Below are 27,765 nucleotides of genomic sequence, written 5' to 3'. Positions count from 1 at the left end.
ATATCTAGAAAATCCAGAAAAAGATCTAGATTTTTCTTGATCCTTCTCTAGATTTTTCTAAAGTATTTCTAGATCTTTTTCTAGATTATTTTTCTAGAATCTAGAAATGCTTTCGAAAAATCAAGAGAAGGATTAATAAAAGATCTAGAAAAGCTCTCTCTAGGTTTTTTTTTCCAATATCACTTTCTAGAGTTTTCTTGGTCCTTTTTTCTAAAGCTTTTCTAGATATTTCTAGACTTTTTTCAATTTGTTTCCTAGTTTTTCCTAGAGCTTTTCTATATTTTTCTTGATTATTTTCTAGATTTTTCTTGGTCCTTCTCTAGATTTTTGAAAGCATTTCTAGATATTTCTAGATCTTTTTCTGGATTTTCTAGATTTTTTTCTAGAATCTAGAAATGCTTTAGAAAAATCTAAAGAAAGATTAAGAAAAATCTAGAAAATAATCTAGAAATATCTAGTAAATTTTAGAAAAATTAAAAGGATCTAGAAAAATCTAGAAATATCTAGTAAGATTTCGAAAAATTAAAAGAATCTAGAAAAATCTAGAAAATGATCAAGAAATGCTCTTGTAAAAACTAGGGGAAAAAATCCAGAAAAAGATTTTTTAGAAATCTAGAATATGATCTAGAAAACAAATATCTAGAAAATCCAGAAAAAGATCTAGAAATATCTTGAAATGCTTTCGACAAATCTAGAGAAGGATTAAAAAAATCTAGAAAATAATCAAGAAAAATTTAGAAAAGCTCTAGATCTCTAGATTGTTTTTCAATATCACCTTCTAGGTTGTTCTAGATCCTTCTCTAAATTTTTCTAAAGCTTTTCTAGACTTTTTTGTCAATTTGGTTCCTAGTTTTTCCTAGTATGTTCGTGTCACAGTGTGTGACATCATCGCAAGAGTGTAGAGGGAGAGAAAAAATTGTCAAAAAATAAATTTGAAAATTGCGCTCAAGGGTGCAAATTCCACTCTACAGAAATAATTTATACATAGAAACGTAGGAAAATTTGTCTTCTCACTCACAATCCTCTTGTAAAGCTGTCAGAGTTATAGTTTGGGCGTAGGACGCACAGACGCGCCACCAACACACACCAACAGCCTCATTGGCTCCCATATTAAAAACGCAGGAAGATTTCTGAAAAAGGGAGATGGAACAGTTTTTTTAGATCGCTCTAACAAAGCTATTTTTTCAATTTTCTTAAAAACACAAACATATGTAGACGTTCAGGAAAAACCCAGGACGCTCAAAGTGAAGTCGGATCAATGATAGGTATTATGGCTTGCCAAAAATGCTTTCTGTTTGAGGCCAGAAATTCCAATCTGTCCACCTCTGTCCCGGAACATTCGGCATCTCATCATAGTGGACACACACTGGCAGTAGCCCCCGTGGCCCTTTCAGAATTTCCCCTGAGGAAATTTTCTAGATTAGTTTTTATTAGTTCTAGTGTTAGTTTTTTTGGAATGGGCTATGTGTTGGGTGAGAGATTCAAAGAGGTCATAATACATTTTGCCTTTATTTCCTTTGGTTTATCCATCTCAGCCCCAATAAGGTTATTCACTCAGTCTTACAGTTCCAGGTGTTTTGAATTTTGGTTGGAGTGTAGACATCCCAGTCTCAGTAAACATATTCACCATGTGTTCCTGCATGTTCACTAACCAGCAGCTGTTTAGTTGGAGCTAAATAAATTCTTTTCATATCAATCAAAAAGGATTTTGCTGTGTTTCCCCTATGGTAATTTCACTCCTGCTTCTCCCGGAAGCCCACAAAGCGAAGAAATATAAACACTTGATTATGTATGAAAAAAAGTTGACAAAGACGAAAATGAAGGACATTTTCACTATAATTTGTTAGTTTTGTAACCTCTTCTTTTTTTTAAATCTCTCATTTTCATTTTTATTTCAGTTAACTAGTTTTAGTTATTTAGTTAGTTTTGGTTAACTAAAATAACCTTGGTACCCACGAGTATCCCTTTACAGACATGCCCACTTTATACTGATATGGAACTGAAACCATGTCGTTTTTTTGATGTTGGTTATTTTCAACTATTGTATGTGAATATTTCTGCAAGTCTTGGACTTGCATTAATTGGGTATGACTAGAAGGCTGAGACTCGTGTGGATTCAATGATCCCAACTTTATTCATATGTGATGATGTTAGTCCCCATAATAGCATTTCATTGAGAGCATTTTTTAAACTTGACCTCACTGTATAAGATTACCTGTTGTGACCTCTAGGATAATCACAGCCTCATGAAACTTTACAACCACAAACTAGAGACCTGGAGCATTCATAGGATGGATGGCTTTAATAGTTATATTGACAATAAGGAGGTTTTAGCAGTTTAGAGAATTGGAGTTAAGGCCTGCCAATTCCAAAATGTCAAAAGTTTTTTTTTTCTCTGACGTTCCTCAATGACTTGGTGTCTTAATGTGGTATTTGGAAGGATTTCTGACCATTTTTTGTAAATTCTGTGTCTGAAGTATAGTTAAATTTAGCACCAAATCTTTGTAACACTTATTATCAACCCAATAATTGCTGCAACATCATATAAGACATAATGGAACATTGAAATGGCCTCAGAGGGTGCACACTATGTGGCATCTACTGTTGACCTCCTATCTATCTCCCCCTTAACCCATAAGAACCCACAGTGACAAGGGTGTATAAAACACTTTAAATCTACTATAATCTCCCATATACTCAACACCCTGGTGTGGTGGTCATGTGACTGTGAAAAGAAGTGACTTCTCTAAAATGTGTCTGTGACTGGAAACAGAAATGTGAAAAAGTAGCTAATTTCAAAAAAGTGTATTTTTTGTTACGAGGCTAAGTCTAAACCCATTTAACAATTCTAATCCGATAATAGGGAACGAATAACTTAATAGGGAACTAATAACTTATTGTGACTTTAATAACAAATTAAAGTCACAATTTTGATGCTATGGAGATGCAAACAAAAAGGCAAATGGTTATTTGTTTTTATTTATTATTGATTTATTCTTATTTTGTTACTTTAAAAAATCTGAAAAATAATTTGTTGTTAAACAGCACTATTAATTAAAATTAAAATATATGTTGTGGAGATGAAAAGAAAATGGCAAATTTGTGTCTGTGTAAGCAGAAAATGTGTCTAGTTTTTTATTTTAGAATAGCAAATATCTTAAACATTAATACAATAAACGCCCAATGTATCGTATATGTCACATCACAGATCTTTGACATTTAGGGGTAGTATTTTTTTTAAAAACATCATAAATGTATATGTGGTCTGTGGTATATCCTCCATAATTTTCCTTTAAGGATTACTGGGTCTGGGTTCTTATGGGTTAAGATCCCTGAAACATTTACAGAATTCCCTATTCTTTTAAAAAGAAACTATTTCATTAATCCGTATATTTATGTAAATGTATATTATTTCTAGATCAAGGCAGCTACTGTGTCAACATGTGTAATTCCTGCTCCTGTCAGAGGGATGTTCACGGTAAACAAGCTATGAAGATGCTTGTGGTATATTCCTGTTGCCCTGCTCTGGCAGGCTGTTCTGAGCTTTTAACCACCAGCACACAGCCCCTGCCCCGTCCTGAGATCCTCAATCAGACACTTGTCTCTTCTGCTTCTGCTGCACAGGAATAGCAGCAGCATCCCGGTGTCCCACAGGAATCTCCATACACATGCTTTTTCCATCTTCCCTGCCATGGCTTGCTTCTCTCCCCTCTTCATCCTGTCTCTTTTTATTCACTGTCTTTAGTTAACCTTCCAAAAGTTCCACCTGAAACCAGATTAGGACATCTCACACTCCCACATGGCTGTTTAAAGACAGTGGAACATGATACATGCTACACTATGTTATTCTCAAACATTTTTTAAATGGTGAACAAATTAGGCTGAAATAATATTTCCCCCAAAAAACCCAAGATTGAATAGAAGTCCAAAAATAAAACTTCTTTCTTTCTTTCTTTCTTTCTTTCTTTCTTTCTTTCTTTCTTTCTTTCTTTCCTTCTTTCCTTCTTTCCTTCCTTCAAACCCTCAGATTTATCCATTGACACTTAGGAGTGGGATAACCCTGTTGGGAATGAAGGATGCCTCTTTTATGAATAAATGATACCTTGCACAGGGTGTCAAATATGTAAATAAAAGGGCATTATCATAAATGCTATCCCTCCCATAAGGATTTCAAATATGTAAGGGTGAGCCTGAGCAACACTTGTGTGGATCTCATGGTTCAAAAGTGTAGTTAGATGGCTATCAGAATTATTAATAATTATCCAAAATAATTATTAATTATAATAAATTATATGACTTGATTTGCTTGATTTGAAAAATATAGCCAATTCACCTAAATCAGTCTCAAAAAGTTACTTAACTATCAATTTGGAACACTGATTAGTAATGATGAATATAATTATAATCGAATTACCATATTATTATGTAGCAGTGGTTGAAGGAACTGTGAATTCTTGTCACAGAAGAGGTTACCATATTATTCAGTGTACAACATTAAATGGACAGCATTTGTAATCAAAAAGGTATTTATTCTAAACAGGTAAAGCAAATAAAGCACACATCTATGGAGTATAGAGTTCTACCAAGTCTTATCTAATGTAGGCTTACAAATGAGGTGTGTGTGTGTGTGTGTGTGTGTGTGTGTGTGTGTGTGTTAGGGCTGAACGATATGGACAAAATTTCATATCTCGATATTCATGCCAGATATCTCGATATCGATACGATACGATATGACTACGGCTTTCGGTGAAAACCAAGCATTTTTCAGAAAAATAAAAGCATCATAATACAAAAGAGTGCAGTTTTATTGATTAGAACTCACTGCCAGTCATCAACATTAAGATAAAGTCATGCAATAATAAATAAATAAAAAAATTAACATTTTACTGCAGCTCCGCTTTGACAATAAATAACCAATGCAGCAGCTGGTGGAAGGTGAAACATTGAAAGTGCATTGAAGTGCAACATCTTATATTCTTCATAAGTCAACATAATAGTATGCAGAAAATGCATACACATATACTCATCGTGCAGCACACGGTGGTGTTGTTTCAAGTGGTGAAACAAGTTGGTTGTGTTCCCTTGCTTCGTCGCAATTTTCGCCAAGCACGACCTGCACAACACCTCGCTCTGGTCGACATCATCCTTTCTAAATCCAAAATACCTCCAAATAATGGAGTATGATTTATGTTTTGGCACAAAATTAGATTCTGCACTGCCACCGGCCGCATTATCTTCCGCACTCATGTCACTTTTCTTTTGTTTCTTTCGTTTTGATTTCCCCGCTGTGAATGTCCTGTGTGTGTGGCTGTGTGTGTCTCAGCCTACGTCTCCCTCACTCCCACCCTCCTATGTTTGTCATTGGTTGGCTTCAGCTGTCGATCCACAGCAAGCATGAAAAAAGCTTTGTGGTTGGCTGGCCGTAGTGGTGCGTTCAAGGGCAATCTTAAAAGTAATGTTTATGGTGACTGCCAGAGCTTTACATGCAGGGCGAGCGCGGGGGAAATACATCGTTTATATCATTGCTTTTCCGATATTAATATCTTGAATGTTCATATCTCGATAAAGATACGATAACGATATATCGTTCAGCCCTAGTGTGTGTGTGTGTGTGTGTGTGTGTGTGTTACACACAGCTGAGCTGTTACAAAACTGTGTCTTTGTTAAAAGCCAATTTAAGGTATATTATGTGTAAATCAGTGTGTGAGCAAATCAAAGGTTAGTAAAGTATACAGTTAGTTGCATATAAGACTGTATGTATAAAGCAAGATTACCTTACAACTTCAAATGATGTAGCTCCACGAATATCACAACAAATATACTTAAAACACACATATAAACCAAATCATTAATTACAGGTCAAATCCTTTGTACTTAAAGTCCTTGCTGATTTCTTATCTAAGCCCAGTTACATTACTCACAGTCCAGTTGGAAAAGGGGGGAATCCTTATCGATGGAAAGAAGTTTGATTTCAGATTGAGTTTCAATAATTAGCCGTCTTGCAAAGTAAGTTGCTGGTTCGTCCTTGTTGTTGAGGTGAAGCTTTCTCTGGCAGTTCCAATGAACTTTGTGTTCATGTTTGCAACCTTGGTGCGCAGGGAAGATCAGAGTTGCAGAAGATCTCTGCAGGGGGTGAGGTAGTAGGGGGCTGGAATCCAGGCCTCTAGATTCAGAGCCATGCCCCTCTGACTGGTCAGTGGAGAAAAGAGAGTGATCACAGGACTTTGCTCTGATTTAAAAGGAGACCCCATGTGGTGTCACAGGTCTCTTGACCAATGATGTGATCTGTAGGAGTCGTATACGCAAGGCACCCTGGGAAAGATGTTCCTTATCAGAGAACTCAAAATGGAGGTGAAATGCCATTTTGTGAGTGGACTCAGGATGCTGTTGCATTTTTTTAACCTGTGGTTTGATCACAACAACCACTAGTTTGGGAACCACCAAATTAAACCTCAATGTATCTAAGATATTTAAAACTAGTTCCACCTTGAACAGTAAAACTCAATATGATGAAGCCTTTTATAGGAATGATATATGATAATATATGATGATATATTTTCCACACAAGTACTTTCACTTTTTTAACTATATAAGTTAAATATATGTAAAAATGAGCACTGTACCATTCTGTTTTATTTATGTTTAACATGGCATCCCAACTTTTTAGGACTCAGGGTTTTAGGTACATAACAAAGTCAATGTTGGATTTTTGTTTCAAACGAGAGATGTACAACAGGAATCTATCCTTCAGCCCAACCTCCTCTCTAGGCCGATGTTGTCGCCCTTTACTCTACATCGCCTGACTTCCTTGCATGCTCCTGTCATAATTACTATGGCCACTAGAGGCTGCCTTCAAACGATTGAATGGGCATTATCAGCGGTTATCAGCCGATAGCTAGGGGCATGTAGGGACCTGCTGGCAGGTTGAGTCGGTCATTATCAGCCTATCTGATGGCTAAAACAAAGCGGTTACGTTTAATTTTAAGGCTGCAGTTTCCTTACAATTATGCTATAAAACTACTTTTTCAAAGGTTAGGGCGAAAAACGTCCTATGCGTTATAAAATATAGTTTGAAAAGTAAAATAAATACACAGAAATGCAGGAAGTTAAGGTGTTGCCAGGACACCTTTTCAGAAGCGAGTTTTCGTGCTTTATACTACTGAATCCTTGCTTTTCCCTTCGCTTTGACACTCCATTACCTCACTACCGCCGTGGCATCATTCATAATTACTACAGGTCTTAGAGCACGCCCTAAGCCCATTCAGTGGGCTAATAATGACCTACTGGCCCTACCTTCTTGGGCTGATAACTGCTGACAAACACAACATTCTCTGATAACATTTATATTGGGTGTATGGAGTAATTTTTTTGGTGAGGACCAAAACCACCATAACAGCAGAAGTAGGGATTTCTGGGATACAACCAGCTTCTCAAATTATAGTCTGCTAGATACAAATCATCACACACACAACTGTTTGTGTATGTGTGTGCGTGTGAGAGGCAGAGACAGTATGTGTTAGATTGTTGTTTTGCATATGGTAAGTGTCAGCTCGCGGCTCATTTCTTTCTCCCTGACAGTCGCCTAGAGGATAATAAAGCCTAGCAACAATTGTTTGTTCCATTATGGTGTGTTTCCACTCTGTGGTGCTTCACAGCTCTGTCTGAAGCACATCCAGGCGAGAAACCAAGACTTTGGCCCGCAAGCTCCCAATCCCGAGTTGGGAAACAGCTCTCGTAGCAAATGTTCCTGATCTGTCATGATGTGGGAGGGCTATGACCACATGAGTCAGGTATGACTCACAGGCCAAATGGTGACATGCATGTAGAGTAGAGAAGCTCAATTCCGGTTTGGAAAATTTGTGGATCTCTAAAATGCAGGATCTGGCTTGTCAATGACAGCTTTGAGTTACCTGCTGCCCTTGATAGAAATGTTTGCTGAGTTTATGCCATGAATAATTGTAGTGCAGGTCTCATTTAATACAAACTCTGGTATGTGATTTGCAGCAGGAGTGCAGAGGTTGATTAGTTGTAGTATTGGATATTTAATTGATGCCTCTGAGTTGACCAGTTCTGTCTCTATGTCTGATTTATTAATTGTGCCTTTTGGACAATGTAGGCCCCGCCAAAACAAAGTGAAAACAATACGCTTGTAAATTCTTCTCTGAGCTCAACACCAAAATTCCTGGCAAAGTTGGAGTTGGCATTAAGTTGGGAATTTTAAACACCATGCCTGACGCTCCAAGAGAATGTTTGGTCGCAGGAGTCTCTGGAACACGATGACTAGGCGATTATTAATACTGGACTGTGGGCAAGAAACATTTTGACCAGAAAACAGCTGAGAATCCGGACTGTGGGGAATAGGGTCTTTGTTTTATTTTGAAGTTACATTTTTTACATGCCCTCATGTTTAAGTTTTTCCCCACAGCCCTGTGGGTGTGAGCAGAGTGTCGGGTGGAGGAACTGTGTGATTTACTGTCTGAGTCTGAAAGCCTGTATGCTGTATAATGGTAGGGATTACAACGGGGCTCCAACATGCAGGGCACAGTTTAGTCAAGTGCAACAACTGGGAACTCCTGCTGCTCAGTGTAATGTGATAGATTAAAGGCTTAAAATAACAATCAGGTTCATTATTTTTATTAGTCTGGAGATGTTTTTCTTGATGAATCAAGTCATAAAATAATTAAATAAATAAATAATCATTCGAAATACAATAGGGACCTCGCAGGTCGTTGCCTGCTCGGGCCCTAATAAATAAATACTACTTTGTAAGGTAAAGTTGTTGTTCCCTTCACATTGGCTTGGCAACAAATACTGTATGTACCTTTTAAGCCCTTAACAAGTGCCATAGTTAGTTAGTTGGGGTCCAAGAATTAGCCCTTGGAGGTACATTACCCCTATTTCTGATAGGACTAATTATTGGACCTCAAGGAATTTACAAAAAATAAAAAGTAAAGTATTGCCCTTCTTTGAAATAATAACACATAATATATATCTATATCTATATCTAGGTATCTATCTATCTATATATATATATATATATATATATATATATACACAGTGTGCTATGTTTTGAGAAAGAGGAAGGCAAAGAGAGCAATGGATTCTGGGAGCATGGCATGGGGGAGTTGCGAAGGTTGGGGGAGAGAAAGAGAAAAATAAACAGAGAGAGACAAACATAGTGGAAGCTGCATGCGTTTATTTGGAGTTGTGTGAGGAGAGGAAGCAGACTGAGGCTGAGGCTGCTGCCACACACACACACACACACACACACAACACACACACACACACACCTACAGACACATATGCATAGACATGCATTCATGCACAAACACTCGCTCACCGACATGCACGTACTCTTCATGAAGGAGGAATTCTCACTTTAAACAAACCGAAGCAGGAAATTGGAGGTACAGGAGCTTTGAAAGGACGGCCCAGGGGCATGTGGGAACTCTTAAGTACAGGGAGCTCTGTCTACCTGGCTGTTATCATCATCAAAAGCCAGAAACACTTCAGCTGTCATTCACCTAAATATTTAGAGCTCTGTGTGTCTGTCCAATACTGTAAATGCTCTTTTAATCGGTGCTGTTTAAGTATATTATATTCTGAATGTAAAGGTCTGACAAGTACTGGTTTTGACCCAAAAAACAGGGATTTTTGACTTAATGAAAGGTAACTTTGATTTAGTTGTCTGGTCTAGTGTTTTGTACATACAGTTGGAATGATAGAAGGTTTCAGTGATGTATTCTGATTTTGGTGGTAAGCTGCCCCTTCACTTAGGCTACTGAATGGCTTCTAAGACAATAAATGCTTGGAATGTCCTGTCCTTTCCCTTGTGACTCAGTACTGAGTGAAACATTGAAGTGGAGTGACCTCGCTTTGTGTTTTGTGTTACATTCCTTCTCTCTTCAACAAGCTTGGGCGGGGTAATACTACTACTACTACTACTACTAATAATAATAATAATAATAATAATAATAGAGTTAAAGTATCTCGGGGTCTTGTTCAGCAGTGAGGGTAGAACGGAGTGTGAGATGGACAGGTGGTTTGGTGCGGCGTCAGCAGTGATGTGGGCATTGTATCGGACCGTCGTGGTGAAGAAGGAGCTGAGCCTGAAGGCAAAGCTCTCAATTTACCGGTCCATCTATGTTCCAACCCTCAACTATGGTCATGAGCTTTGGGTAGTGACCGAAAGAACAAGATCGCGGATACAAGCGGCTGAAATGAGTTTCCTCCATAGGGTGGCTGAGCTCAGCCTTAGAGATAGGGGGAGGAGCTCAGACATCCGGAGGGAGCTCGGAGTAGCACCGCTGCTCCTTTGCGTCGAAAGGAGCCATCTGAGGTGGTTTGGGCATCTGGTAAGGATCCTCCTGGGCGCCTCCCGTTAGAGGTTCCGGGCACGTCCAACTGGTAGGAGGCCCCGGGGAAGACCCAGAACACGGTGGAGGGATTATATCTCTCGCCTGGCCTGGGAACGCTTCGGGGTCCCCCAGGAGGAGCTGGACGTTTTGGCTGGGGAAAGGGGCGCCTGGAATGCCCATACTTATCCTGTTGCCCCCGCGACCCGGCCCCGCATAAGCAGACGAGAATGGATGGATAATAATAATAACAATACCTTCAATTTATATTGTGCCTTTCTAGAAACGTAACGACGCTTTACTTGAGACACATGGAACAAAAACACAAACAATAACTGAAAAAATAGAATTAAAGTGAGCAATGATAACAAAGTTCAAAGGGTTATCTGAATAGATGGTGCTCAAGAAACTTTTTAAATATGTCCAAAGATGCATCATCGCGGATTTCAAACGGGAGAGTTCCAAAGCTGACTAGTGACTGGGGCTGAGAGGATGGAACTGTGCTGAGGTACAGTTGGGTGTCTTCAGCATAGAAATGGAAATTTAAACCCCATGTTGGTGGATGATCTAACCAAGGGTCAGGTGGTAAAAAGAAGGTGCCAAACACAGAGCCTTGTGGCACGCAACAAGTTGGATAGAGCAAGGGTATCTTTGTTTGAGCTGCCTCAATGAAGTCTGAAGCCCCAATCAGAGATAACGGATACCACAGCTGTGGTTATCAACTAATTTTGTTAACCCAGGCTTTCTTCTTCAGGTTCTGCTCATGTTTGGGGTAAAATCTAGCTGTTTGTGTGTGTCTTTGGATGCTATGACTTTAGCGTCACTGTTGGGATTTTTAACATTTGTAGTTGTTGTGTGCTAGTGTGTTAAACTGTATGAAGGATCCTTCTGAATTCAGTTTGAGTGTTTGGTGTTTACCTCTGCCTGCCCAAGGCCTCAACTTAAACTTTCCTCAAAACAACAACAGTCCATAATAGGCCCATCACACCCCCACACATACCGGGTCATCAGTATGGCGGGAATGATGAAAATGACTAATGCTTTCCTTCTCAAACACCCGCTGTGCCCTTCATTTTATAAATACTTTATTTAAATATTATTCCAGCATGTGATTTTAACTTTGAAAACAAGCTCCAATACCTTGAATCGCTCTCTCTTTGAGGTAAATAGGAGTTATTTACCTGTGAGCAGAAGGTGGAATTCACCTTTCTTCCTCTGTTCTGCTCTTTTCCCCTCCAAAGCTGCCTCCGCTGTATATTTAGAGAGACAGAGTTTGTCTGTGGTCAGTGGAAATGTTAAATACGAGGGCGTGGAGCTGACCTGGTGTGTAGCTGCTGCTCAGTAGCAAACACAGGAAACATGGGGAGTGGACGCACACGCACGCACGCACACACACACACACACACAAATATACGCATGAAGTAAACGTCCTCCTGTCTCATCATTTCCCAGCCTTTTACAGGAAACTAACATCTGCCTCAGCCGGAACTCGTCTGATACACACACACACACACACTCACACACTCACACACACACTCACACACTCACACACACACACACACACTCACACACACACACACACACACACACACACACACACACACACACACACACACACGCTTTGTAGTCATACTATTTCAGTTAACAAGGGCTCTGTGAATCAAACAGTTCCCCTAAAGTTTTTCCTCTTTAACGTTAGCAGCTGGACTCTGTTAACATAACACACTAAACTCTGGTTTGCCTGCTCTCTTGCCTCCATGTAAACGTTGCTGCATTGATGTTAAAGCTGTTACACAGAGGACATGAGTGCCCACACTGCTTGTGTATTTAAAGAACCATATCTGAAAATACCATACCTTAAAATAAATGCAATTTTCCCTCAAAAGTGCCATCAGTTATTAATATATTTCCTACCTTCCAGGCAGCCCTTGGTTTCACTTAATTCCAGTACACTGTGAAAACTAACTTTAGCTAACATTAGCTAATCCAATACAGTGAATATTTGTCACTTATTTTGTATTGCTATTCACCCAGTTTGGACATTATCACACAATTATATACACTGTAAAAAATTTCAGTGAAAAACTGCTAAACCATGACAGTAAAAGACCGTAAAATGATAAATGGGTTAATTCAGTTTCAGTAGCGATGAAACACCATAAATGTTTATATCAGCCAAAACATTATTTTTTACAGTTGTTTTAAAAAAACAAACAAACAAACAAAAAACATTACTCCACTGTAAAATACACTGGCACCGTGTGTTACATAAATATACTATAATATATATATATATATATATATAAAATACTTTTTCTAACTGTTAAATATACTACACACCGTTTCTCTAACAAAAATATGCTGTAATATTTAATGGTAAAATCTTTAAATCATGCAGCATTTACAGAGTATTTTATTGTCAATTATGTGGCAAAACAGCGTTTCTTTTGATGGAAAAACGTTTTATTTATACGATAGAAAATGGTATAAAATGGCAATCTTAAACGTGAAATCAACAGTGCTAATATCATTTTACCATAATATTAAAAAAAGTTCTATCATATTCAATACGGTAAAGTTCTGGCAACCACAGCTGCTGTTTTTTTACCGTTTTTTTCTTACAGTGTAGGTGCTATCAGCGGTTTTCATCCTTGCTTAGAAGGGGCCTGTTCTACATACTTGTAGGTTGAGAAGGTTATCAGCCCATTTAAACAACATGAAAAAATGGCTGAAGAGAACACACCTTTTTCCTGAATCAAAACAAAGTTGGATAGCAATCTGCAATGCTGGTAAACTGGTTTAGTAGCATTGAATGCAGAAGATGGCCTTAGCACTACAACTTAATGTGCACAAATGATGCTCTGGTTTTGACAGCCACCACTATTCATCCATATTCTTCCATGCCAGTGCACACAGTCATCACCTTAGGTCTTTAAAGATAACTACTCTAGGTTGTAAAACTGGTCAAAAGAATAAAAAATTGAATGGTTGATTGAATGCTTATTGTCCCATTAGTATGTAGGGGCCTACTCTCCCTTCTAGTAGGTTGTTATCAGCCCATTTAACCCATTTAGGCCTAAAACGCCTGGAAAATATGCGAGTAAAATGTATGGGCAATTTTAAAATAAACCCCTAAGACCTGAAGTTTTTCTGGAAATTCAACGGAAGTGTCAACGCTTCCTACTAAATAATAGATTTTTCAGCCTCTGTAGCAGATAGAAATGAAATTCAAAAAGTATTTGAGAGCTTATACCTGTTAAATCTCAACTCCCTCCGCTATAGTCGTCTTCCACCATGATTTCAAAGTTCTAGAAAAGTCCCATGTTGCATTGCGACACTCCCACATGTATTCTGATGCATTTCATTGGCCAAGACACCCAAAATAGGTGGGAAAAACTACAAATACTACAAAATGACATATCCGCTTTCCCAGCCTTAATGGTAGAAATGCAGTAATAGCTTTCCCAGCTTAAATGGGGCTGCACTGTAACTTCTGTCGTTACATTCCAATTTAAATTTAATTTCTGTTTAGACTACAAAACTTCTTCTCTGAGGTTAGTGCTGAAAACTTCCTGGTTAGGCGTTATAAAAGATCGTTCAAAAAGTAAAATAAATGCACATAAATGCCCAAAGTAAAGTGTTAACAGGGATTAAATTAATACCAGAAGTGACATTGTTACATTGGTCGGGTAAAAACATGATGCACTATCAAGTTAAGTAAATTAATTGAAATAACAAGGTTTACTTTTGGTTTCACATGGGACACAGATGCTGGTCTCCTTAAGGGCTGTTTCCACTACCGTGCAATACCTGGAATGAGGCGGGTCTCACTCACCGAAACGCTTCTAATTTGAATGCGAGCAGTCCGAAGCCAGCTTTTGTCGGAACCTATTTCGTCCCTTTGGAAGAGCAGGGTCTTTTTTCTCCCCTGAAAACAGCCTGGTTACTGATTGGATAGATCGCTATGCAGCATGTGACGTAGTACTCTACACGACAACAACACACGACATTTGTAGAACCCGGGGAGAAGCAGTGTTCCCTACTTGGCAACTTTGTTGCTAAATTTAGTGACTTTTCAGACCCCCTTAGCGACCATTTTTCAAGAAAGCGACTGGAGACAAATCCAGTGACTCCTTCTTACTCTTCTCAATGAGCCGCTAACAAGCCGGAGGCCGGCTTGTTAAGAAGAGCCGCCGTTAGCTGCAGTTAGCTACAGTTAGCTCTGTAGCAGTACAGTGTGTATGTGCTGCTGTTGCAGGAGGTGTTCACTTAGCGATCTCTGTTTGTTTACAACAAGCACCAGACATTCAACTGTGCACAGTTAGTGATGCCGTTAATTCACAATCACTATGTTTATGATCAGCGGAGACTCTGTGCATAATTAGCCATGCTGCTTTCAGCTCCTGACGTTGTGCACAGTTACTGACGGTGAAAACCATACGTAACCTCTGGAGTCTCTAAATCCCTCTGGGGGCTAACTTGTAGTGGAAACACAAAGAGTGAGTGGACTTTTGAGAGGGTGTGGCCTGAGACTTTCCCGGTGGCCACTTTCCCCCCTTGTCGAAACACGGCTTTAGAGTGACTTTTCATACTCTAAACTACATTCGATTACTTCTCTCTTCTCTCTTCCTCCTGATTACAGACTCTGCAATGTCACTTCCACCTTCACGTCATACATAAATATTATAGTCTATTACAGTCACTAAAGGGGCTGCCAAACAATACACGCTGTTAATTATCTGCTGTAACTACTCGAAGGTAGGCCCCTACTTGACCATGCTCACAGGATAATAAAAGCTGATAAACAGCCATTCAATAGTCAATAGACAACCATCAAATGATCTGTTCTACTGGTCATTTCTCATGAAGTTGCTGTAAATAAAAAGCTGTGGAGCAGTTTGGTGGCGGTTGTCAGTGTTCCTCGAAATTAAGACCATGTTTCCGGTCACAAAGGGGATTTTGCTACTTGTCCCCTCTCTCTGTTATTGCTGTGGGTGTGTTCATTTTCTTTTTGGATTCACTGAAGCGGAGGGCAAACACAGCATTTCTGTTCCAGGTTTCACAACCATTTACTTCCAAGCTTTAGTTGTGTTTGCTCTGGAAGAACAGTGTCTATTGCCTGATTAGTGATTTAATTAAACTGGTTTCTCTCTAAATTTTCACCCCACACAAAATAATATATATAAATCTGTGAAATTAATTATGTGTTAAAATGGAAGTCATATATTGATGTTAAAATCCACAGTCCTAATACTGTGATGTGGGTGAAGTTGGAGTGAGATACAGACAGAGAAAGCAAAATAAAGAGGGAGAGGGATGTGTGAGTGTGTTTGAAGAAGAGATTGGGGAGGGTTATTAGAAAGGCAGAGTCCGCATTTAAAAGAGTTCAATGCAGCCAGTTGAAGAAAAGCTCTCATTGAAATTCATGGCTTAGCACCTATAGCACTGTCGTCTGAGCAGAGCAGTGAGACAGACACACAGCCAGCGTCTAATTTCAATTAAAACAGCATTTACAAGAGGGAGGGGAAGGTGGCTGAGAAGGGATTTTTTTCTGTCTGGTGAGTTTTCCACTTCAATAGGGCAGGCAATGTGGTCAAAATATTTTATCATGGTATATATATCGGAATCAATAGAGTAATTTTTTTGAAAATGCAATGAGGAAATGTTTAAAATAAATGTTTTCTTATTTGAAACTTCCATAGGACACAAACAAAACAGCTGCCTCACATGGGGCAACAAGTTAAAACCAAAAGACTCAAAACATTAGAATTCTTTAAAAATGGAAGCTTTAAGGTTCCTGAGAACAATCATTTCAAGTGTTACAGTTTTTAACCCTTTGATGCACAACATATGGACACCCCTTCTAATGCATCTTTTGATATCAACCTATTTTTTGATTGAATAGTCCAAGTATTCTTTAAATATCTTGTTTTTGATAACAACAGATCATTATTTCCATTTTGCTTCTCGTACTTTATGAGCTTAGCAAGCTACTTAGCTAAATACTTAGCCAAGAAGTTAGCTAAGTAGTTAGCTTAGCAAGCTACTTAGCTAAATACTTAGCCAAGAAGTTAGCTAAGTAGTTAGCTTAGCAAGCTACTTAGCTAAATACTTAGCCAAGAAGTTAGCTAAGTAGTTAGCTTAGCAAGCTACTTAGCTAAAAAATGGATATTAGTCATTTTTGACCAATGTTGTGCATTGGTCTTTGTATGAGACTGGGGAATATAGGACCATTTTTGCCCGCTTTTCCCAAAAAAGCTCCTATGTACCTCAGTCTGTTACTTTTTCCACCATTACTGCCAAATTCAATTGCAAATAGGCCTATGCAGGCCTACGGGCTGTTTGACACACATGCAAATAACCTAACCCTAACCTGACCTAACCTAACCTAACCCTAAAAGGAAAAAGCTAAGCCTCGATGCAAGACGATATGATTAGGGGTGGGAATATACAAACATGATTAATCCTAGATTTAAAAAGCAAAATTTAATAAATGAACTACAAAAGTAACCAGAAAGTAGCTGCTGTGCAAATTTAAGTGTTGGGCTGCTTGAGCTAAGGTGGGCCGTGCGACGGTAGGCCTGCTGGCCATGCAGAGAGTCTACCATAAAGATTGGGGAATGTAGCATTCCCCAATCTTTATGTTTCCCGGTATGTATTGGCTACAGGGGAACATGGAACCCTTTTTGGAAAAAACGGGGAACATGGGACCCGGGGAACATAGGGATGACCCCCATATGGTTAGCTGATGGTGTAGTGCCAATGCAACTCCCAATCCATTCTGTGCATGCGCCAAACTTGACGCTTCAAAATGTGTGACATCACGATGACTAAGTCCTTGATTTTCAGTCTGAGCAAATAAGCTTTAAAGTTAGGAACATAATTTGACCCAGGAGGGGCAATTGTTGTAAGTGCTGGTAATGCTAACAGGGATTCTAATACAAACAATTAAACAAAGGAAGGTAGCAACTTCCCAAAACTTTAAAACTGCTTTCCTGTTTTGATCCAGTCCTCTGAGTTTTTGCAAGACATTTTGTTCTGGCAGATTCGGGGGATAAAGACAACACAATGATTTGCAGGCTCATGGGGCTTTATTTATAGAGTTAGTATTTGTGTAGTTGCTGCAAATGTAAACATTACGACATCTTCAGAAGTTAACGTATTTTGTTCACAGTTAATTGAAACTGTGAAATGTCTCTTTGTCCCCTGTGAGGAGATCACGCCGTGAGACTGGCGTTCAGCATCACCTCATTCCTCATCAGCTTCAGAGGAAACAGGGAGGAGAGCGACCGTGAGGCTCTAAATTATCCTACTCTGTCTCCATCTCTCTCTCTCTCCATCTACCTTTGTCTGTCACATTCCTCTCCTCTTTCTGCAGTTTTTCTCTCTCTATCCATCTCTTTCTTTCAATTCATCCCCCTCCCCTTCTCCCATTCTACTCTGCCAGCCAGACTTTCGGGGCTTTGGGGTGTAACGCTACAAGAGTCGGGTTGTAATAACACGGCTGTGATATGCTTGGACCTCATCTGGAGTCAGAGCTCCTGAGAGAGTGAGAGAGAGATGTGTGGATAGAGGTGGATAAAGAAACGCAGGAAAGTGAAAGAGAAAGACAGATAGAGGGTAATAAAAGAGACAGAGGAGAGACTGTGTGAGAGACAGACTGTGTCCTAGGGGCTCTTACTGGGCCATGAAGACATGTCTCAGTGTTTTATCTGGACCTGCTGGGGCTCCCAGTAAGGAGCTTCAGTAGTTGTAAACCTGCTGACCCCTCAATCTAAACAACACCGAGGTGGAAAGAACAAATGTCAGCTTTCCTTTTACCTTTGTGTTGCTCAGTGAAGAACCGCCATCAGAAGTTTTATCATACCATATTTTGGTTTTGTTTCCCCATTAATTCTAGCCAGCCACTGATTTATTTGACATGTTATCAGTGTTTTTTGGTATCCCAAGGGACATCCCTGTCTAACTAACCACACCAAGTATCACACACTATTAGTATCACTTGCTTCTAGTTTGAAACTTGAGCTTTTAAAAAGTGGTTTTCCTTCTGAAATCAATGAAACACACATAATCAACTGTTCTTAGTGTTTTTATTGTATGCATTACTTTTTATGTCTCAGTTTTAAAAAGCTTGCAAAGCAAAAATAATCAGCAGCAGCCAACTTTGCTGTATGGTGCCCCTTCTATCAGAAGGGGGGCGACACATGTCAGTAGCACCATTTTCTGTTAGTTTTGCATGTGTCAAGCACCATGTGTCAGTTTCTGCTAGTTACATGCTTAGTGGCTTTTCAAAATAATCTTCCGTGGTCACTGGGAACGGTTAACTTTAGGCAATAAAACCTCTTGACTAAGGTTGGGGTAAAAAAAACAGGACTTCAAAACAAGTACTTCCACATTTAATGGCTGGACACAGTTACGCATGTTGACTCCAAATAACAACAATGAGTCTTGGTTTCACAGGGGACACGAACAAAGGTCTCTTAGGTCAACCTTTTTCTGAATCTGATTTCCATTTGTAGTCCGAGTAAAATTAACCAATCATGTGTGAGTGGGATTTGGTTGCATGCAGGTAAACAGTCCATGTGGAGAGCAAAAGAGGTGGAACACATTGGCTGAAATGTGTAGTATTGTCTGTGCCTAACAGTGATTTAAAGTGGACAAAAGCACTGTTATAGAATTTTATTTTGGTTGAAATGTTATATGCTCTGCAATAAGTGTTTGAAAGTAAATAAATAATAGCTTTTATAAAATGGGCATTGATTGAATTAGCAGTGTGTGAAAATGGCTTTAATTACATATTCATTTAGATTTGTCTTTTTAAAAGTCCAAGAGAATATGTCTGGATCGTAAGGCAGTCTTGCTGGAATGATGTGTCACTTGTCAGTCACATTTTTTCATTTGTTTGATATGTACAGTTTTTATGTGGTCTGCGCCTGTCTTTGTCTGTGTATCAGCAGGTCAGCGCTAACATTGAGCGTAACAGAGCTCGACATCCGATCTGGCTGAATATGTATCCAGGGACCCATGTGGGTTATTCAGGTCTGACAAGTAAACGTGTCAGTGAGCTGCTGGCTTCCCCTCCCTGCCTTGTCACATCGGACACGTTGAGAGGCCACAGTTGGTGTTTGTTGTTTTAGGCTCGATTGTGCTGAGTCCCAGGCCTGTGTCCACCTTCACCCTGAGCCTCAGTTTATTTGACTTCTCCCAGGTTTAAATTGATTGTAGATACTCTGCTTTCCTATGAGTTTAACTTTCAAACAGGGTTAATGCATGCTTTGGCAAACTATTTAAAGATTTTTCTTACCCCCTGGCTTCATTGCCCTGCTTGTCTTGTGGGTTGTACAGGGTCCAAATTTGGCCGTGCATCAATACCTGCCTACATTTGATTTTAACTGAAATATATTGTCTGAATTATATAATGTTAAACAGGGAGACAGATTTTGTTTGATCTTTTGTTAATCATGTAAATGCACAATTTCCTTTGGATCCTTTGATTTGGGGACTTTGATGGAATGGTCCTGTTGGGAGAGGACAGCCAGAATGGCAGTGTTTAAGAAAGGACTTTTTGTTTGTAAAGGGGACTCTCTTGAAGGAATGGCACCCTAATGAGGTACTTTGAGCGCTCTTGGGCCCCATGAAGGGACATTATTCACCATGGTGACCAGGGAAGGGGTGTGTCTTTGAACCAAATGAAGTTTGGTCCTACCACATTAATGCAAATCCCCAGGAGTATAGATGCAAAAATAACAGCCAACACATTAATCACACATGTGATTACTGATTACTTTTCTATTTTTACATTTGGGTATAAATGTGGGGATTCACATTTCATTCTTTTGAAATTCTTGCCTCTTACTACAGCTGAAATATTCCATGTGGTGCTTGGATTTGTTTGCAGGCATAATATACATATCTAGAATCAATCAAAAAAAGCCTCCCAGAGGCCAATTCATCATGTTTTCTCCAATTAACTGCATTATAGAGGCCACTTCATAATGTTTTCTCTATTTAAGGACACCATAGGGGGTACATAGTCACATTTTCTTCATTTACGTCTCCTAGAAGGGCAACCTAGAGGGCATTTCATGAAATTTATTCCATTTAAAGATATCGTGGAGGACAATTCATCATGTTTTCTTTGTATTGACATGCACCGAAGATGGCACTTCATGATGTTTTCTCCATTTAACGGCATCATAGAGGGAACTTTATCAAATTCCATTAAATGGAAGGGCACCCAAGAGGGCAGTTATCATGCTATATCTACCATTTCCACTTTTGCAGTATCTTTTTTTTTTATCAAATCAAATCAATTTTATTTATATAGCCCAAAATCACAAATCACAGATTTGCATCAAAGGGCTTCACAGACTGTACATGGTACAACATCCTCTGTCCTTAGACCCTCACATCGGCCAGGGAAAAACTCCTTAAAAAACCCTTTTAGTAGGGGAAAAAGAAGAAGAAACCTCAGGGAGAGCGACAGAGGAGGGATCCATCTCCCAGGACGGACAGACGTGCAATAGATGTCGTTGTACAGGGCAGATCAACAGAGTAGAATAGAGTAGATAGAGGTTCAGGGGGGGGGGGGGGGGGGGAGGATAGAGAGAGACGGTTGAGAGGGAGAGAGAGACAGAGAGGAGCAGGAGTTCTGGGAGGGCACAGCAGCAGGCGATGAAGCGCCACCATTGGCCAGTAGTGATGGTGAGTGGACCAGGAGAGGAGCATTCCCATCTGAGGCTGAACCAGATCCACGGCAGAGAGACCAGCAGGAGTGATGCCGAGCAGGACCACAGCTCGACACCCTGTGAAAGAGAGAGCAGAGAAAAGTGCGAGTGGGAAAATAAAAGCTTGTGTCATGTATTATTGGGACATCAGAGAGAGAGAAAGAGGGCCCCGGTGTATCGTGTCCCCCGACACATTGGGCCTATAGTGGCATAACTAGGGGCTGGTCCAAGGCAGGCCTCAGCCAGCCCTAACTATAGGCTTTGTCAAAGAGGAAAGTTTAAAGTTTACTCTTGAATAAAGAGAGGGTGTCTGCCTCCCGTACTGAGACTGGGAGATGATTCCACAAGAGAGGAGCTTGATAACTGAAGGCTCTGGCTCCCAATCTAGTTTTAAGGACTTTAGGAACCACAAGTAACATAGAATTTTGGGAACGTAGTGCTCTAGAAGGGTAATATGGCACTATGAGGTCTTTAAGATATGATGGTGCCTGACCATTTAGAGCTTTGTAAGTGAGAAGAAGGATTTTAAACTCAATTCTGGATTTTACAGGGAGCCAGTGCAGCGAAGCTAGAACAGGAGAAATATGATCTCTTTTCTTGGTTCTTGTTAGTACACGAGCTGCAGCATTTTGGACTAACTGAAGAGTTTTAAGGGATTTATTGGAGCAGCTTGACAGCAAGGAATTACAGTAATCTAACCTTGAAGTAAAAAAAGCATGAACTAATTTGTCTGCATCCTTTTGAGACAGGATGTGTCTAACCCCGGGATTCCACTGGATGCGTAACGACTCCGAAAGGGGTCCGTCCGCAACGGCTGCGTATCTCCGCAGTGCTTCAACACACACCGGATCCGTCGGTGTAGGAGCTGTTGTGTACAGCGGAGTCCCGAGGACGCACGAGATCTCGCAAATTCATGCGTAATCAATTGATATAACTGGAAGAGAATCAACATCTCCCCATTAATGACTGGAGACAAATCCAGCGACTCCGTCCTAATGAGCACTAACGAGGTCGGCCGGCTTGTTAACGAGCCGGCCGACCTCGTTAGCGGCAGTTAGCTACAGTTAGCTCTGTATCAGTACAGTGTGTATGTGCTGCTGCTGCAGGAGGTGTTCACTTAGCGACCTCTGTTTGTTTACAACAAGCACCGGAGTGAGCGGTGTGAAAAGACGAGTGAAAACCTCTAACCTGTTGACTTCAGGTCTGTTCCCGCCCATCATGACGTCTTCACATTGTGAAATACGAGCTGCCGTGAACGTGAGGTATTTTATTTTGAAAATATACCGGATGTTTTATTTTGTGTCTGTGCACGACTTCCTGTCCCGAACGATCTGCTCTGTGCTGAATTGATGCGCCGTGCTCCGTCGTTCGACAAAAATAGAAGCTCTGCGCAAGTGTTGCGAGGGCTGTCGGATGGCCATGCGTCGTCGGACTCATTACGCAGCGGATCTGCAGTCGGTGGAATCTCACACATTGATTATAATGGGTGCGTAACGGCTCAGACGATGGATCTGCAGCCGTTACGCATCCAGTGGAATCCAGGGGTAATTTTTGTAATATTACGTAGGTGAAAAAAGGCAGTCCTTGAAGTTTGTTTTATATGGGAGTTAAATGACAGATCCTGATCAAAGATAACTCCAAGATTCATTATGGTGGTATTGGAGGCCAGGGTAATGCCATCGATGCTAGTTAAGTCTTTAGATAATGAGTTTCGGAGGTGTTCGGGTCCCAGCACAATCACTTCCGTTTTTTCTGAGTTTAACATTAGGAAGTTGTGGACCATCCAGGTTTTTATGTCTTTAAGGCATGCATTAAGTTTGGCTAGCTGATCAGTTTCACCTGGCTTCATTGATATATATAACTGAGTGTCATCAGCATAACAATGAAAGTTAATTGAATGTTTTCTAATTACATTACCGAGAGGGAGCATATAAAGGGTGAATAAAATTGGTCCAAGCACAGAACCCTGTGGATCACCGTGGTTAACATCAGTGCGCACAGAGGATTCATTGTTCACATGAACAAACTGGAAACGGTCTAATAAGTACGATTTAAACCAGCCCAGTGCCGTTCCTCTAATGCCAATTACATGTTCCAGTCTCTGTAATAGGATATGATGGTCAATTGTATCAAATGCAGCACTCACATCTAGTAAGACAAGGACAGAGACAAGTCCTTTGTCCGAAGAAATTAAAAGGTCATTTGTCATTTTTACCAATGCTGTTTCTGTGCTATGATGAGTTCTAAATCCTGACTGGAAGTCTTTATATAAACTATTGTGTTGTAGAAAATCACAAAGCTGATTTGCGACTGCTTTCTCCAGGATCTTAGAGAGGAAGGGGAGGTTAGATATTGGTCTATAGTTAGCTAAAACGCCAGGTTAGATCCTTTTTAGCCATTAACCTTTTTGGGAAGAGGTTTAATTACAGTTACTTTACATGATTGTGGCACATAGCCTGTTAATAATGACAGGTTGATTGCATCTAAGAAAGAAGTGCCCGTTAAAGGTAGAACCTCTTTAAGCAGCCTTGTTGGTATGGGGTCTAGGAGACAGGTTGACAGTTTAGATGAAGAAATCATTGAGGTTAGTTAATGGAAAGTGATGGGAGCGAAGCGATCTAAACATTTATCAGGGTTTGTACCCGTTTCTAAGGCTCCAGGGTTTAAAGATGCCTCAGTACCAGTTAATGGCAGGAGGTAGTGAATTTTATTTCTAATAGTTATAATTTTCTCATTGAAAAAGCTCATAAAATCATTACTAGTGAGGGCAATAGGAATACATGCTTCAATAGAGCTGTGACTCTGTCAGCCTGGCTACAGTGCTGAAAAGAAATCTTGGGTTGTTCTTATTTTTCTCAATTAATGATGAATAATAGGCTGATCTGGCTTTACGGAGGATTTTCTTATATGTTTTAAGACTGTCCTGCCAGGTTAAAAGAAATTCATCCATTCAGTTCACGGGTTTGAGAATTGTACCATGGAGTTAAGTTTTTCTGTTTTGTTGTTTTCTTTTATAGTGGGGCAATAAAGTCTAGCGTCGTTCGCAGTGAATCTGCAGTACTGTCGACAAAGTTATCTATTAGGGAGGGACTGAAGTTAACATAGTCCTCTATTATGTTGGAGCACGACAAAGAGTTAAAGACAGGTGGAATCACTTCCTTGAACTTAGCTACAGCACTATCAGATAGACATCTAGTGTAGAAACTCTTGCTTATTAGCGAGTAGTCCAGTAACAGGACTTCAAAAGTTATCAAATAATGGTCTGATAACACAGGATTCTATGGGAAAACTATTAAATGTCCATTTTTCAGTCCCATACGTCAGCACAAGGTTGAGGGTGTGGTTAAAAGAGTGAGTGGCTTCATGAACTTTCTGATTAAAGCCAATCGAATCTAGTAAGGAGATAAAAGCAGTACTAAGGCTATCATTATCAACGTCAACATGAATATTAAAATCACCTACAATAATTACCTTATCTGTAATTAGTACTAGACTTGATAAAAACTCAGACAATTGTGATAAAAATTCTGAATATGGACCGGGAGGCCGGTAAACTATGACAAATAGGATTGGCTGTTGGTTTTTCCAGGTTGGGTGTGAAAGACTGAGAACAAGGCTTTCAAATGAGTTATAGTTTAATTTAAGTTTTGGGGTAATTAGGAGGTTTGACTCATATATCGCTGCAACTCCTCCTCCTCGGCCTGTGCCACGAGGGATATGAGTATTAATATGACTAGGAGGAGTAGATTCATTAAGGCTAACATATTCTTCATCACGCAGCCAGGTTTCAGTTAGATAAAAGTAAGTCAATATTGCAATCTGATATTAACTCATTTACTAATAAAGCTTTAGATGATAAGGGTCTGATGTTTAAGAGTCCACATTTAATTATTTTGGGTTTTTGTTTATTTGCAGTTGAAGTTTCAATTTTTATCAGGTTATTTTGGGTAACTCCTCTTCTGTTAGAACCTGGTTTAAATAACTTAGCTTTGGGAGGACGGGGGACAGACACAGTCTCTATGGGGATTTGGGTGGGTGACTGCTCTAAGGGAAGCGCAGAACAGCAGTGCTTTATTAGTTAGTTTTTAACAATCTTTTATAACATCCAACCAGGAACTGTTTAATCCTAACATTAGAGAAGAAATTTTGTAGCCTGTTTGGTGCCTTAACCTAAAATAAAGTGAAATATAACAAAAACAGTGAGTGGCCCATTGAATGAGCTGAAACAACCTATTGTACCTGCAAGAGGGTAAATGTGGCCATTTAATTGGCTGATTACAGCCTACTAGAATGTAGAGTAGACCTCTACTTGCTAATAGCTACTAATAAACGCAAATTCAATAGTGTGATAACGTCCTGACCGGATGAAGAATGTTGTTGAGAACTTGCATGTGTTAATGAAATTTAGCTCTGAGTCTTGACAAGGGTTTCATCTGACATCTTTAATAGATGGCAGCCTGCTTCTCACGCTAGTGAACCTCAAGAAACTTTGAACAGAGAGAACAGATGACCGAAAACAGAAATGATGATATATTGGTAATTTGAAGATCGTCCTTTTAAGGGAGGTTATTTTGTTGTGGTGCAGGACATCCAATATGTTTGTCCTTGAGGAGACAGATCCCCTCTGTCCATGTTTCTTGCCTGATACTCCCATTTCAGAAAAAAATATGTATTCCTCTCACTGCAAAAAAGCCGACTTGTATTTTTTGGCCTAAACAGTGATTTAAGTTGGTAAAACTTGGAAAAATAAATTATTGACATTTAGGGTATTAATGTAAGGTAGCACAACAAAGCAAGCCAGTTGTCTGCTCAAAAACAAGTTGGTGAGTTGTTGGTACTGATATCTTTACTTTGGGGTTCACAACAAGTGACAATAGTTCTGCTAACTCTTATTTCTTTGTTGTGAAATGCGGGAAAGCCAACTTTTCGAGTTAGCACTGCACTTGAAGTCTCATTGTGGCTGTGCTGCCTCCAGCTAGAGTCCACACAGGTAATCAACCCTTAATTAAATTGATTAAAATGATAGAGGAATTTTATTCTGAGTTGTGTTGTGTAGTGTCGTACGTCGTTTGTTGGAGAAGGCAACCTACACATTTTCAACATTTAAACACAAACATGTTTTTGGTCATTAGCAAAAGCTAGCGGCTGACTGATGCTAGCCTCACTGCTTGTTACAGCTACAAGAGTAGCCGCTAGGGTATCAATGCTAACGCAAAATTGTGGTCGAAACATTAGCTGACATTTCATAGCGCCGGTACAATCGTGCCAATTCAGCACATTCCAGAAGTTAGCAGAAGTAAGGATTAAAAGTTATTACAATGAAAACTATAAGTTAGTACAACTTACAGTTGAGTTGACAAAAATCTGAATTCAGAGTTGAGCAAACTCAAAAACAAAATTTCAAGGCAACAAACTTCGGTAAAATTTTAAGTTGGACAATTAAACTAAATATTTTGAGTTCACCCAACTTTTCTTTTTTTACAGTGTGAAAAGTCACAAAGAAGTATGTTGATGGAGGCCGTTCACACGATTTGATCAATTGGCACGAGGAGCAAAGTGCAAAATTGTCAGATCACATCATGGAACAGCTACCAAAATCCTTCAGTACCAGTGTGAAGGAGGCTGTTGAATAAAGAGGTTTTACATTTTAAAAGGAAAAATCATATCTTAAACTTTGATGAGCTTGAAGTGTAATGAAAAAATATACAATGCACAAACTTTGTGAAAGAAACCATTTTTGCAAATGAAGACATTTGATTGTGCCATGACGGGACATGAAATCCTCACACTCCCAAACTAAGTTTTCCAGTCCTTCCCAGAGCTCAGTGATATCTTTGGCTGGTTTCTCCTTCTCTACTCGCCTCTCTGGAGAGCTTTAGCCTCTGTCCTCCGCCTCCTTGCTTCCTCTCCCAGCTGATGAAGATTTAAACACTGGCCTATTTCAGATATTATTGCCACAGTGTGCTCTACAAATCACCCGGATAGGAGGCCACATCAAACAGGCTCGGCTGAAGGAATGAAGAGATGGAGGGATCAGACGAGTTGGAGGAGGGATGGCCAGCCGTGTCAGTGCTGTGACAGCTGAAAACATGGGCTGAGCTCAGTCGTAAATTAAGGTGCAGGGCTTAATTGGTGCTAATGAAAAAAAGGAAATGTGTCTGGATTTTAGTGTGTGAGAAAGTGGGATTTCAGACAACCTCAGAGAGGTTGAGAAACCTCATCTTCTGAACTCCGTCATGAAAAATGGTTCTGTTGTGTTTTTTTTCTTTTTTTCTTGTGTAGCATAAAGAGTCTACAACTTGCATTTTGCTGTGCACCTCATATTTCAATTTGTCATGCTCCTGCGGTCCTAGCTTTGTCACTTTTATACTTTTAATTGTATTTTATTATAGTTTCATGTTTCAAAAAGATCAGCAGAAAGACAACATTTACATATGACTACTGTTAAATTGGTGAACTTTTCTTTTGCACATTTGCACATAGTTAAACCATGCCGCATTGATTTGAGTTTTCATTTCCAGTTATATCGAGCTAATTTACGTTAAGTGTTATTTACACCTATTGTACTTGAATATTCTTGCATACTGGGATCCCTAAACAGTCTTGAGATTGCATAAATTGGATATGACTGGAAAGCTGACACTCCAGCAGCCCAATTTTATTAATGTGTGATGATATTAGTA

The 27,765-nt window shown here is 39.6% G+C and overlaps 1 protein-coding gene across 2 annotated transcripts in view; it reads left to right on the top strand.

Moving 5' to 3' along the window:
- The window catches only part of scube1 (signal peptide, CUB domain, EGF-like 1), a 226,835-nt gene that overhangs the window by 90,650 nt on the left and 108,420 nt on the right, over window positions 1–27,765 (top strand). The window lies entirely within an intron of this gene.

Source organism: Centropristis striata, chromosome 22, assembly GCF_030273125.1.
Source record: "Centropristis striata isolate RG_2023a ecotype Rhode Island chromosome 22, C.striata_1.0, whole genome shotgun sequence".
Lineage (NCBI taxonomy): Eukaryota > Metazoa > Chordata > Actinopteri > Perciformes > Serranidae > Centropristis > Centropristis striata.
This window is presented reverse-complemented; position numbering and strand designations above follow the sequence as displayed.